The following is a 12,791-nucleotide window of genomic DNA, read 5'->3' as shown; positions in this document are numbered from 1 at the left end:
GGTAAAGAGTGGAGGCCCAGCAGTTTGACGGCGACTCATTCTGTGGCGGTTGAGAATTTGGAGGTTTGGAGGTTTGCGGGAATTGCCGAGAAAATCGACGTCCCCACACTGTTCGGAGATCTAGAAGGGCTCAACCCCGGAAACACAGCAGTGAGGACATCTGGTGCTCAGCATGCGAAGTATCAGCTACCTTCGATACGGGCGAGAGCAGCCAGATTATTCCGTACATTACTGTGCCATGTTTCCCGTGCACGCATTGTACACAACAATGGCAAAGACAGCTTCTCTGGGCGATTGACACGGGTGTGGGGTGCCAAGCAGTCGGGTCGATGGATTCGCGCTTCATCCGTTGATCTCACCTTCGCGACGAGCGACTTGAAACCGCCAAAAGTGCGAGAGGTCCGGCCAAGAGTGGAGTCCGCATCAAAAGGGTCTGGAATGCTCCCGCCTGGTCGCCTGGGCCCAACTGCAGCAGGCCGGCATTTGGAGCTAACTAGCACCTGGCGGGGACTCGGCATAACTAAACTAATCCGTACTACGGATCCCTTACACTAACCTTAGGTACCTTAGAGGGGCCGAGGTTTTCAACCAGAACTGAACATCGCACCAAAAAACTGAGAGACATACTCTTCAAAGAGTCTCTTTCAATGCACCAGTTGCTCGCTAACTTGCGTCTGTCAGGTTCGAATATTCCTCCTGGGCCGACAACAGGACGCTTCGCCAGTTTACGGGAAGAAGCATTCTGGTCAAACGGTAAATTGAGGTAATTAATTAGTGGAAAACGCTACTAAAGTACGAGCATTCTTCATGTAGCTTTAACACTTCACGACAGTTTTCCCAAGGGCTTTGAGGTCTACTTGTGAGCGTAGGGGTTGCCCTGAGGATTCAGGGCCACAGTTATTACTATGCCCTTTCAAGAAATAATCAAATGCTTTTCCTACTATCCCTCTGCAAGCCATCGAAATTGCTCTCGGTAGTTTGGTCCTTTCTGCTTCGATCACCGGTGGCCCTCTCTTCGGGCCTGAGGACCGGTCAGTCCTCGTCCCCGCCGTCGAAGTTTCTGCGGGAGCCGACGTACTACCTCTCCTCGCCCGAGGCATTGCTCGCTAGGGTACGTACCCAAATGTTGTTGTGCCCGCCGTGCCTATTGAATGGGGCCCAGTATCGCTATCTATAGGCGCCGACCGTCACGTAATAGGTGTCTCTGTTCCTTGCTTCCATGATGTCAACGGGGACATCAGTGCCGGAGATGGCGGCGTAAACGGAGTAATTACTAGTGGGTTTCCGCATTCTCTCCCTCGAGCCAATTGAAGGCCCCGAGCAAATACGGAATTGTTGCGCATAGGGTTGGCAAGGTGTCGGGGAAGCCTCAAGACAGGCTTACCATCAGAGACACTTGATCTTTCGAACTTAACTATTTGAGAAATGAATGAGATTGAGTTTTGACATATGTTATCGCTGAGCCTCAGTCCCGACGGATGGTAGTAAAAGAACGAGAGGTGTCCTTTGTTAATAGACTGGGAAGTGCTTCGAGAGGTCAGCCAGTGATGGAAGTAGATTGTGGTAAAATCAAGTCAGTTCAGAAGTTCGATGTCTGTTCCTACGTTTGCTGGCCCTGTGGCTCTGTATAAGAAGAGGATGGGCACAAAGAACCTACCGTTTGCCAGGATCTATAGGGCTTATCTTATCTAACCTTATATGACGGACGTGTCTATAGATAACGTACTGTATTAGCTAGATAGATAATAGCAAAACCTAAGATTACAATGTTTAAAAGTTCTAGTTTCGTCGAATAAGCCTGATAGGTTAGATTTGTTACATTATCGCCATCCAATACGGTGAGTATTGAGTATAGAATGAAAGAAGAAGTCGCTCGCTGCTCTAAGGAGACCCGCGTGTCGCGCGGTAATTCGTTCAAAGCACTTGACAACAATAACAACCTGATCGCGTCGGTCAGCTAAGCCAAGGCCCGAGCCCGTGCTGACCTCGGCAACGCCAAGAAAGAAAGGATGCGCGGAATTGCCTTGGGAAGAATGCAATACCATAAGCCTGACGGGAGGCGGAAATACGGCAATGCAAACACTTCCGCAGGACCTCTGCTCCTTTCCTACCCCAACAAAAGCAAGAAGCTGGGACTCAAGACGTAAATGCTTTTCAAGATTTTCGTTTTGTCGGTCTAGGTTTAAGAGATTACAGAAAGTACATCTCTGAGTTTCCCAGAGGCCATCTGCATTGTGAAACCTAAGCGGTACGGAGCAAACTAAAGAGAGTTGATGCAGTACGTGTCCGTAGACACGTCCATCATGTAAGGTTAGATTAGTAAGCCCTGTGGATGCCTGCAAACGGTAGGTTCTTTGTGCCCATCTTCTTCTTATATAGAACTACAGGGCCAGCAAACGTTAATAGAGGAGATCGATCTTTTGAACTATTTTGACTATTATAACCAGACCTCTATCAAATGGTAGCGAGCACTACGACTAACCATCTAATAACCATTAGCACTAAATTCGTATCGCTCTGACGATCAGTTTAGTACTAATATCGCGATAGTTAAGCTTAGTTTCGGCGACTTAGTAACCAAACTAAGTAATTCTATTATAACCACTATAAAATCTCCCTATTCCTAGCGACTTGGTAACTAGGATAATCATCCCTATCTATCTCCCTATTCCTAGTAACTTGGTAACCAGGATATTCCTCTTCCTTTTAACCCCTTAGATCTATCTTCGTTTGCCCCTGATAAACGGGCTAGGCAAACCTTATATTAATACCTAGATCTTTTCCTATAGACGATCCTCCTGGTTATCTATATCCTCTAAACTCCCCTACCAAATAACTATTATATAAGGAACTCTCTAACTACGTGGTAAGCGTACTCTAAAGACGCTACGGAATACCTCCTCTAACAAGTTTATAGGCATTAGAGCCTAACCTTGGTAGTTAACTACCTTAAGAAAAGGAAGCTCCTATATAAGAGACGGAATTAGTAATAGAATTTGCTAACGAATATAAGATAGAGTAAGCTAAACCTAATAAGTTCGGCGCTAATAAAGAAATACTTATTTAGCTAAACGGTAAGATAGATTTTCGATTTGCCTAGCTAGAGGCCTAAACCGATTATATTATTAAAACTATTAAAGAATTTCTTAGTAAATTTATAAAGATATTTGATAAGAATATAGAAAAGGGTCTTACTAGGATAGACTATAGAATTATAACCTATATAGTAGAAGTCGAAGATCGACTTGCTCTCTACCTAGAAAAGGAAGTTTTAGTAATAACGGTACTACTAGCTAAATGTATCGAGGAACTAGAAATATATATAATATAGTATAGGGATGTTCTTAGTAGAGTAGTAACCTAGATAAAGGAGATAGTTAATACGATATATAGATATAAAGAAGAGGAGGATATATAACTATTTAGTTATTAACGATCTTCCCTTAACCTAGCTAGACTTAATACTATTATAGAGAAAGTATAAGAAGTTAGTAACCTTATAGAAAATATATATCGTAATAGTAGAGCTTTTCCTATACCCCTTAAAGGCGCTAACATTAGCTATAGGTTTAATCTTAGCTAGCCTAAACGCGTATTGTAGTGTAGAATACTATACTTTGTAGCTAGTGGTAGTAGAGATCCTAATTCCCTTAACGATAGCAAAGACGGTGACGATGATCCCCCTAACTACTACTATACCCCTAATAATAGGAATAATAGGTGCTATCAAGGTATACTAACTTTCGGTAATAATAGTGGTAATGGTAATAGATATTATATATATAAATTAATATATAATACTATTATAAGTATATAAAGCTGCTTAGACTTTAAGATTAAGAGGGACGATATTAGCTAGTTTGATCCTTCTTTTTCTAACCTATGATCCCTAGGCATTGTTAATAATAGAAAGAACCTAATATTTACTAACGTCTACTACTTTGCTAACTATATTAAAACCTTCCTAGAAAGCAACCCTTATAGAAACGTTAAGATATAGATTCTATCCTACTTTTAAACTCTTCTTAGTAGCCTAGTAATTATCTAGTAGACTAACAAATTAAATGGCACTATATATAGATAATTACACGATCAAGGGCTATAATCTATTATAGAATGACTATAAGAACGCTTTATACCAGATACTATAACTACTACCTGTAAATTTAATGAAAGTCGCTTACATTTAAAGGATATCGCAAAGGACAAGTAGGCACTTAGCTTCTTCGTACAAAAGATGCTCCGTTAGGTACACTTAATATATATACTTAACGAACATAACGATAACTAGCAAGGAGTTATAGTTTAAGTTTAGTCCTTAATAGACCTCTATATTAAATAGTATTTAGATCCTCCCTAGCGATACTCCTCTCTTAGAAACTATATATAGTATATCGAGTAGTCTCGATCTATCGTTCTAGCGGCTGCTCTTGACTACTACCTGTACCTATAGAAGAGGCCGTTCCTAGATAAGTCTTTGAGAGCCGAGAATCATGGTCTTTTTAAGCCCTTTAACTATAATACTAACTAATAGCGACAATTTGGCTACCGGAACGACAGACCGTTTAGGAACAATATATATAACTGTAGATTTGATCGTAACAGCGGAAATGACCGCTATCACAAAGGAACCTACCGCGACTAAGGCAATTATAAGCAATAGGAAGGAAATCGAGATAATAAGTTCTATAAGGACGATCGCTAGCGAAAGGACTATCACGACCGTACGTACTTTGTAAAGGAAGCTAGCAATAGCTCTGGCTCTAAGTCGGATCAAGTTAACGATTATTTGGCTACTAGTATCCCTAAATCTAGATCCAAATCTTTAGATAGTAATACTAGCATTGTATATATCGTTTTAGACTCGTAGCTTACCTACTACAAGTGCTATAACGCCTTTAATTCCTAATTCGAAGTACGCTCTTATGCTAAACGGTGCTATAGAAAAGGCCCTCTTCCTTTTATCCATAACTACGAAGCTAATCTTACGGATTTAGCCTACTATACCTATAGATTTTGTAATACTACCCTAGATTCGTAAAACGCACTTTTCCGGTACTTGAAGTGCTATTAGGAAGCAAAAGCTAGTAACGCTCGCCACCCTGTTAAAACTAGTAATACTCCTACTAGCAAGTTAGAGGAGCTTATTACACCATCGGAAAAGGTATACTAGGCGTTAGATATGATGATAACGTCTCTAAAAAAACACTATAATAGATGTATACTAAGTTAAGGATATACTAGTCAGGCGTATAGCTAACCTCTATAGATTACCTTTAGGTTATACTTATCTACACGTTTAGGCATATTACAAACTAACTAACCGTAGCGTTATAGAGATTTGCCTAGATCCTAGCGCTAGTCGCTCCCTTATCGACTGTAGTTTCTTATAACGATTAAATTACTAGATTAAACGATATAAGGGCAGAGTCAAAGGCATAGGAAACGCTATACTAAGCCTTAACGAATGGACGACGTTCGATATCTATCTACTAGGTATAGAAAATAGTATTCCTACTCTAGTTAAGTTTACCTGTTTGGCGTAGGTTATCGACTCCCTAGCGCTAAATCTCCTAATAGGTAACGAATTCCTAGATTCCTATAATACTAATATCGACTACTAGCGTAAGGAAGTCAATTTGTAGTTATTTAACTTCCGTATTCCTTTTTCTATATATACGTACTTTGTACCCTACGTACGGAAGGTTAAAACAACTAGGGAAATTACCCTCCTACCTAATTAACGGGCAATGGTGCCTATCGAATATAAGCTTCTCCCGATGGATCGTACCTTTGTATTTAACTTAGCCTATATAGCTATTTATAACTTTGTAATAGATATAAAGACTCTAAAAGTGGTACCTATTAAAAATACTATACGAGGAACGATCTATATCCTAAAGAGGTACCCTATTAGAAGGATCAAAGAAATGGAAAATAGTAGCTATTTTGCCTATTTGTAGGAAATAGCTTTTAGCGCTATAATGGTCGTAACTACCGTTATAACGATAGCTACGCTAGCCATAGTAATTAACATTAACCCTACGTTAATAATCGCTAATCACTATAACGTCATTCCTATTAATACCTCCTTCGATTTAAATAACTATACGGGAGCAATCCTCGAAGGCAGTTATGTCCCTCTAAAACGACTTACACTAGTAGCAATATTTACTAACATTAAAAATACAAATTCGAACAAACCTATTAGTAACTTTGTCTTCTAACTTACCTAGCACTCTAAGCTAATCTAATGGTAGGGTATTTTGTCGAAAGCAATGCCTAGAGCTACTAGTAACGCCCCTAGTAGTAATAAACGTAAGCCACGAGTTCTAGAAAAGCATTCCACCCTAGGATTAAAGATGTCTAGCTCCCTACCTAAGATCGTTACTAACAATAGCATCTATATCTACGTAGGCGACTCGGCCCTGGCTAGGAAGTTTGCCAACCTAGTTAACGAATTTCTATAACTCTAGAATGACAACGGTCTGATCGATATACTAAAGAGCGAATAGATGAAAGTACTACTAGTAGAAGGCTGGTAACACTAGAAGATACACTCCCGTGTGTACCTATTGAGCTAGAGGGATAGGGAAGTCCTAGATAAAACCTTCGACGCCCTCTATTAATAGGGAAAGATACGATTTGTAAAAGAGGCTATACCTTTTGCCTATCCTGTCTTCGTTATTTAGTGTAATATTAAAGGCATTGCCAAGGGTCATATTATCATTGATCTATATAGTTTAAACAAGGTTACTGTCCCTAATAACTACCTACTACTACTATAGTCAGAGATTATTATAGCCTTACGTAGAAAGAAGTTCATTATAGCTATTAACGCTACGTCGTTTTTCTATCAATTTGGCGTATATCTATAGCATCGCGATAGGTTTATACTAATTAGTCTATACGGTTTGGAGTAGCTAACTATAGCTCTTATAGGTTACTATAATTTGCCTATATATATATAATGGTTTATAGATCAGCTATTATGACTGTTTTCTATATACTATCGCGTGTTTATCGATGACATTATTATCTTCTTAGATATAGCCAAAGATTACGTACGGCATTTAAGGACCATCTTTAGCCTGTTCAAGAAAAAGAATATTGCCATTTCTCCTATTAAATCTTATATTAGATACCTAGATATAGAACTCTTTAGCTTTCGCGTAGACAGTCTTAGCCTTATTAATACGGCTTAGCGTATCGAAGCGTTTAAGTAACTATCCTTTCTATATACGTTAAAGGCGTTAGAATAGTATTTAGGCACCACTGGTTTCCTATACCACTTGATTCTATACCATATAAAGATCGCCGAACCATTGTAAAAACGTAAGACTAAATTGCTAGCGCAAGGGCGTAAGTCTGGCAGTTTAGAAGTTAGCAACTGTACTAAACGAATGGGCTATTATAGCCGTACTTCTTTCGAGCCGACCGAGTAAGAAAAGGCGTCTTTTTCAGCCCTATAAGAGGCTATCTATTACGAGAACCTAACTATCCTATACTACTTTAATCCTAGCAAATAGCCGTATATTTAACTAGATAGCTATTTAGAGTACGGATTTGGCGTTATAGTCTTCTACACTTACAACGAATATAACTAGTACCTAGGTATACCTATCCTAGCTAACCAAGTGCTATTAGTTATATTCCTAAGCCACCTGTTAACAAAGGCTAAGATATAATATAGGCCCTCTAAACAAGAAGTCGCTTATCTAGTATAGGCAATTTGTAAACTACGTACAATAGTCTATTTAGCGCGTATACTAGTTATTATATTAACTAACTATATCGCTATATATAGAATTATAGAACAAACTAACCTAGATATAAGCTCTACCAACCATACTAATCGCTACCTGATTAACGCGTCTATCTACCTATTGTAGTATAACCTTAAAGTCTACCATCTTCCTAGAAGGCTTAACTTCGTACTAGACGCCTTGAGCAGATTAAGCGTACTAGGGGACCCCGAACCATCTAAACGCTCTAATAGATTAGCTATACTTGATAATGTATAGTTCGCCTTTACCAAGGTATAGATAGATCCTAACCTTAAGGCAAAGTTCGTTAGTAGCTACAAAACTAATACCAAATACGCCTATATTATTAAGAAGCTTAAGACCAAGCGCATAGATAGAACTATTAACGATAAAGGTATCGTTATCTTTTCGCGCTATAGGCTACCGTTTATCTTAATTAACAAGCTCCTCTACTACATTTGCCTAGACGGTACTCGCGTGTCACGGAAATATGCATGCAGATGCCGCCCGGGCCACCGGCACAGACAGACCAATCAAGCCGAAGGAATGGAAGGGCCAATCATAACATGAGAAGCGCTATAATCACTACGCTTACCAGTGATCAGGGTGATCACCACTATACAATTACTCACGATTACCGTGATCGGGAGTAATCACCAAGGTTATATATATATATAGATAGTCACTCATTCTAGTAGACTCTAGAGTTTACCAGTGATAGCAACGCAACACGCATTCCTCACATTATAGTACTCCTAACAGTATCGCACTACTATAAAGAGACAACTCTATTGTTATAAACCTTTTGGCTTTACCGAATCCCTCAGATGACTTATACACTTGTCCCGTACCGTTTACCTTCGTCTAAACCCTTTCAGAAGAAGTCTGAGCCGGGTTCGTCACACGTTGCTATCACTCCCTTTGTTCTGTTATGGTTTAGAACGGAGGTAACTTCGACCTCGATATCGATATGGCTACCAACGTTACGGCCGAACAGCTGCTTGCCTAGCTTGGTCAACTCTAGTAGCGAATCTAGGAGTTAGACTAGAGAGACAAGGCTGCTTAAGCTCGAATTAAGGAACTCGAGAATAGCGAAAAGCACTCGTAGAAACTGGTTAACGAGGCCTATGCCAAAATCAAGGCGCTCGAGACTGCCAAAGCAAGCCGTATCAAGATCGAACCACCTGGCAAATACGGAGGAACTAAGGAGGATCTTGTAGGGTTTTTGACAAACCTCCGATCCTACTTCTAGCTTAATGATGATAAGTTTCTAGACAACAAAGCCAAAGTCCTCTATGTAGCTATAAGACTAGAGGGCAAGGCACTTAGATGGTTCGAGCCTACGTGGAACGACTACCTTACTAAGAAAGACGAGGACGACCGAGACGCCTTTATATAGGCAGTCTTTCGATCCTACGACCGTTTCGAAGAAGAGCTTTAGAAGGTCTTTGGCGACAAAGACGAGAAGATTTACGTGTAAGAAAGGCTTGCTAACCTCCGATAGATTAAGTTAGTAGCCTCCTATGCTATATAGTTTAGATAGGACATACTTAAGTCTTAGCTTAATGACAAGGCATTAATATAACTATTTTATAACGGCTTAAAGGAAAAGGTTAAAGACAAGCTATATAAGTACGATTGGCCTAAAACGCTAGATAAATATATTATATAGGCTATTAGAATTGACGATTGACTCTATATATAGGAATAGTAGAAACGAGGTCGAATAAACAGAACTATAGTTAAGGCTAACGATAAGAAAAAGCAAGTATATGTTAGTACCTTGTATAGGATATACCCTGGAGCTATAGATATAGATATAGTATAGAAGCAGGACAAGAAGAAGATAGCCAAAGATAAGTCTAATGCTACCTACTATAACTATGGAAAGAAAGGACACTATAAGCGAGAATGTCGAAGCCTAAAGAAAGATTAGAAACCAATCCCGGGAAAGGAAACTATAGTCATCGACGAAACCAAGGACGTCGTCGAAGTAGTAGCTACAAGCTATAAAGATAGGGACAGTGATACGGACAGTCTCGAATACAATAACAACGGCAAAGACAAACAGACACTATACTCTAAACTGGTCACTATAGACCCCGAGATAGGCATTACCAAATAGGATACGGCAGGAGAGTATACGCCACCGATTTCGATTCTCCTAGCCTTAAGGCAGTAGGGTTTTACGGTTACGTAGAGACGGGATGGATCGTAGACAACCGATACCTAAGGAGTCGACCGACCCGGACCGAACATCTTGTTCCTTTAGGAACGGATCGAATAGTACCGTAACGAAGTCTTCCGGCTTAATACGGAGTTACACGAACGAGATAGACGCCTGACTTGACTCGCCTAGTAGAGTAACGAGATAAGGGACAAAATGAGGGAACTCCGATATATCGTAGAAACTATCAAAGGGGAACAGCCTGTAACGTACGATAGACCTGATAGTTATACCGTACACTTTGACGATCAATAACTTAGCTACGACGTATAGAACCCGGAGTACCAGTTTATACGCGCGAACCGTGGAAAAGACAAACGTACGTAGGAAAACTACTAGAAGAAACATTCCTACCTTAGCATTAAGGTACCTATAATCTATATATAGTAGGAAGGATTTGGAAAAGAATTCTAATATCTTCTAGGCAACGCTATACGACTGTACCCTCGACATAAGGCATATATACAAGTGCCCTAGTTCTAATGTATAGTATACAAATGCTAATACCACTTCCGTGACAAATTCGAAAACAATCACTAGCTAACCTGATAGGAAAACAGGGACGGAAGTTTACGCCCTATAGAATAGGTCTACGACACGGGAAACAGAGTGGCCGAATTACTCTAGAAGATCGAAACCTGGAGTCTAGAAGGTATTATAGTAGTTCCGAGACGAGCCTGGCCTAGGCACTACGGAACGGGACGAGATATATAGGACTTATGCTAGAGCAACGATTGTCTCTATTATACGGACGAAAAGAAATCGCGAATTTGGGAGCTTTAGATAAAGCTATAGACTACACGACGAAAAGCAGAACGGACCTAATGGTAGGAAGCTATAAGTACTTAATAGCTTACGGAAATAAGAACGATTGACGAAGCTATTATCAGCCGAACAATCGAAGAGGTTAGTACCGACCTAGGAAATAGGTTAGGGCCCTTCGAGGGGCCCGAAAACCATTAACGCCTATATAGTAGCAAGTAATAGCATAATATAGGAGGAACTAGCGTAAGAAACCACTATATCGAGACCTCCTAATAGAAATATAGGAAATCGCTATAATCTTTGGACGACGACGGTAAGACAAGCGACTATAGATAACGGTACAATGGAAGTAGCATAAAATGCTTGTACTAGTAGATAGTAGAGTAGAGATAAACCTAATTTCGCTAATACTTATAAATTAGCTATAGATACCCTAGAGGATAAAATGGAAGTATAATATAATTAAAGGGCTATTCCTAATACAATAGGTATATAGGGAGACCGAACCAATCGATATCACTATAGTAAGGAAGACCATAGCAGTCGTATTTAGTATTATAGATATAGGCAACGACAAGGATATAATATTAGGACTACTATAGCATAAAGACTATAACCCGGATATTAGCTAGAAGAATGGTAGCTACCTATAACCCCGAACGGAGTCGTATTTGACCAGCGAGATAGGAAGCGCGCAAGGATCGCGAATAGACGATACTCAAGGGAAGGCATGTCCTAAGGATCTACCGCAAGAGACAGGTAATAGTAGACAGACTACTATAGACTCTAGAAGAAGCGGCATAACGACACTGACATTACGACAGGAGGAACGAGCTAAACCGCCGATAGCTGTTCTCTCCGTTGACAAATGCGGAGCACTACAATTGGAGTAATAGGTTAAGACAGGAGAAATTACTAGTATCGCTATAGACGGGACCAAATTCGCATACTATCAGAAAACCGAGAAACGAGACAAGACTAGGGAAGTACCAAGGGAGTACGAAGGACACCTAGCATTCGAACCGAAGTATCTAGAAGGATTACCGGAACACGGCCTATAGGATTACGAGATTAAGCTCAAGGAAGGAGTATGACTAAAGTTCTTTAAGATCTACTATACAAGCCAGACGTAGAACGAAGAACTTAAGCGATATCTGGAGGAGAACCTTCGAAGAGGATATATCCGCCCGTCGACATCGCTAGTAGGCTACCTAATCCTATTTGTACCTAAGAAAGATAGAAAGCTATAGCTATACGTCGACTATCGGCAACTTAACGAATAGACTGTAAAGAATCGATACCTGTTACTGCTAATCTTACGGCTCTAAGATTAGTTAGTAGGAGCCTAATATTTCATACATCTTGACTTGCTATTAGCCTATAACTATATACGGATTAAAGAAGGCGACGAGTAGAAAACGGCCTTTAGGACACCCTATAGCTACTACAAGTACCTTGTTATACCATTCGGACTTATAAACGCGCTAGTAACATTCTAAGCCCTAATTGATCAAGCTATCTGACCCTTTCTCGACAAATTTACGGTATATTATCTCGACGATATACTTATCTTCTCTAAAACGATAGACGAACACTAAAAGCATATAAGAGTAGTACTAGACGTATTATACGCGTACAAGCTATTAGTTAACAAGGAAAAGAGCGAATTCCACGTTAGAAAGATGGTATTTTTAGGATACAAGATATCCCTAGGACAAATTTAGATAGAACCCTTAAAGGTTAAAGCTATCAAAGATTAGCTACGACTAACGTTAGTTATAGAAGTATAAAGTTTTATCAGGTTTATAAACTTCTACCGGATATTTATTAGGAATTTTAGAGCGATCACACGACTATTATACGAGCTTACTAAGAAGAATACTAAGTTCTAATAGGAAGAGCGATACAAGTAAGCATTTACGCAGATTCGTAACGCTATTACCAAGGATCTAGTGCTAGTACTACTAGACCCTAAGAAGCTATTCGAGGTAGAAACGGACGCTTTAGACTACGCCATTAGAGGACAGTTAGGA

Source organism: Thermothelomyces heterothallicus, assembly GCF_042370625.1.
Source record: "Thermothelomyces heterothallicus CBS 202.75 unplaced genomic scaffold P884_scaffold_13, whole genome shotgun sequence".
Lineage (NCBI taxonomy): Eukaryota > Fungi > Ascomycota > Sordariomycetes > Sordariales > Chaetomiaceae > Thermothelomyces > Thermothelomyces heterothallicus.
This window is presented reverse-complemented; position numbering follows the sequence as displayed.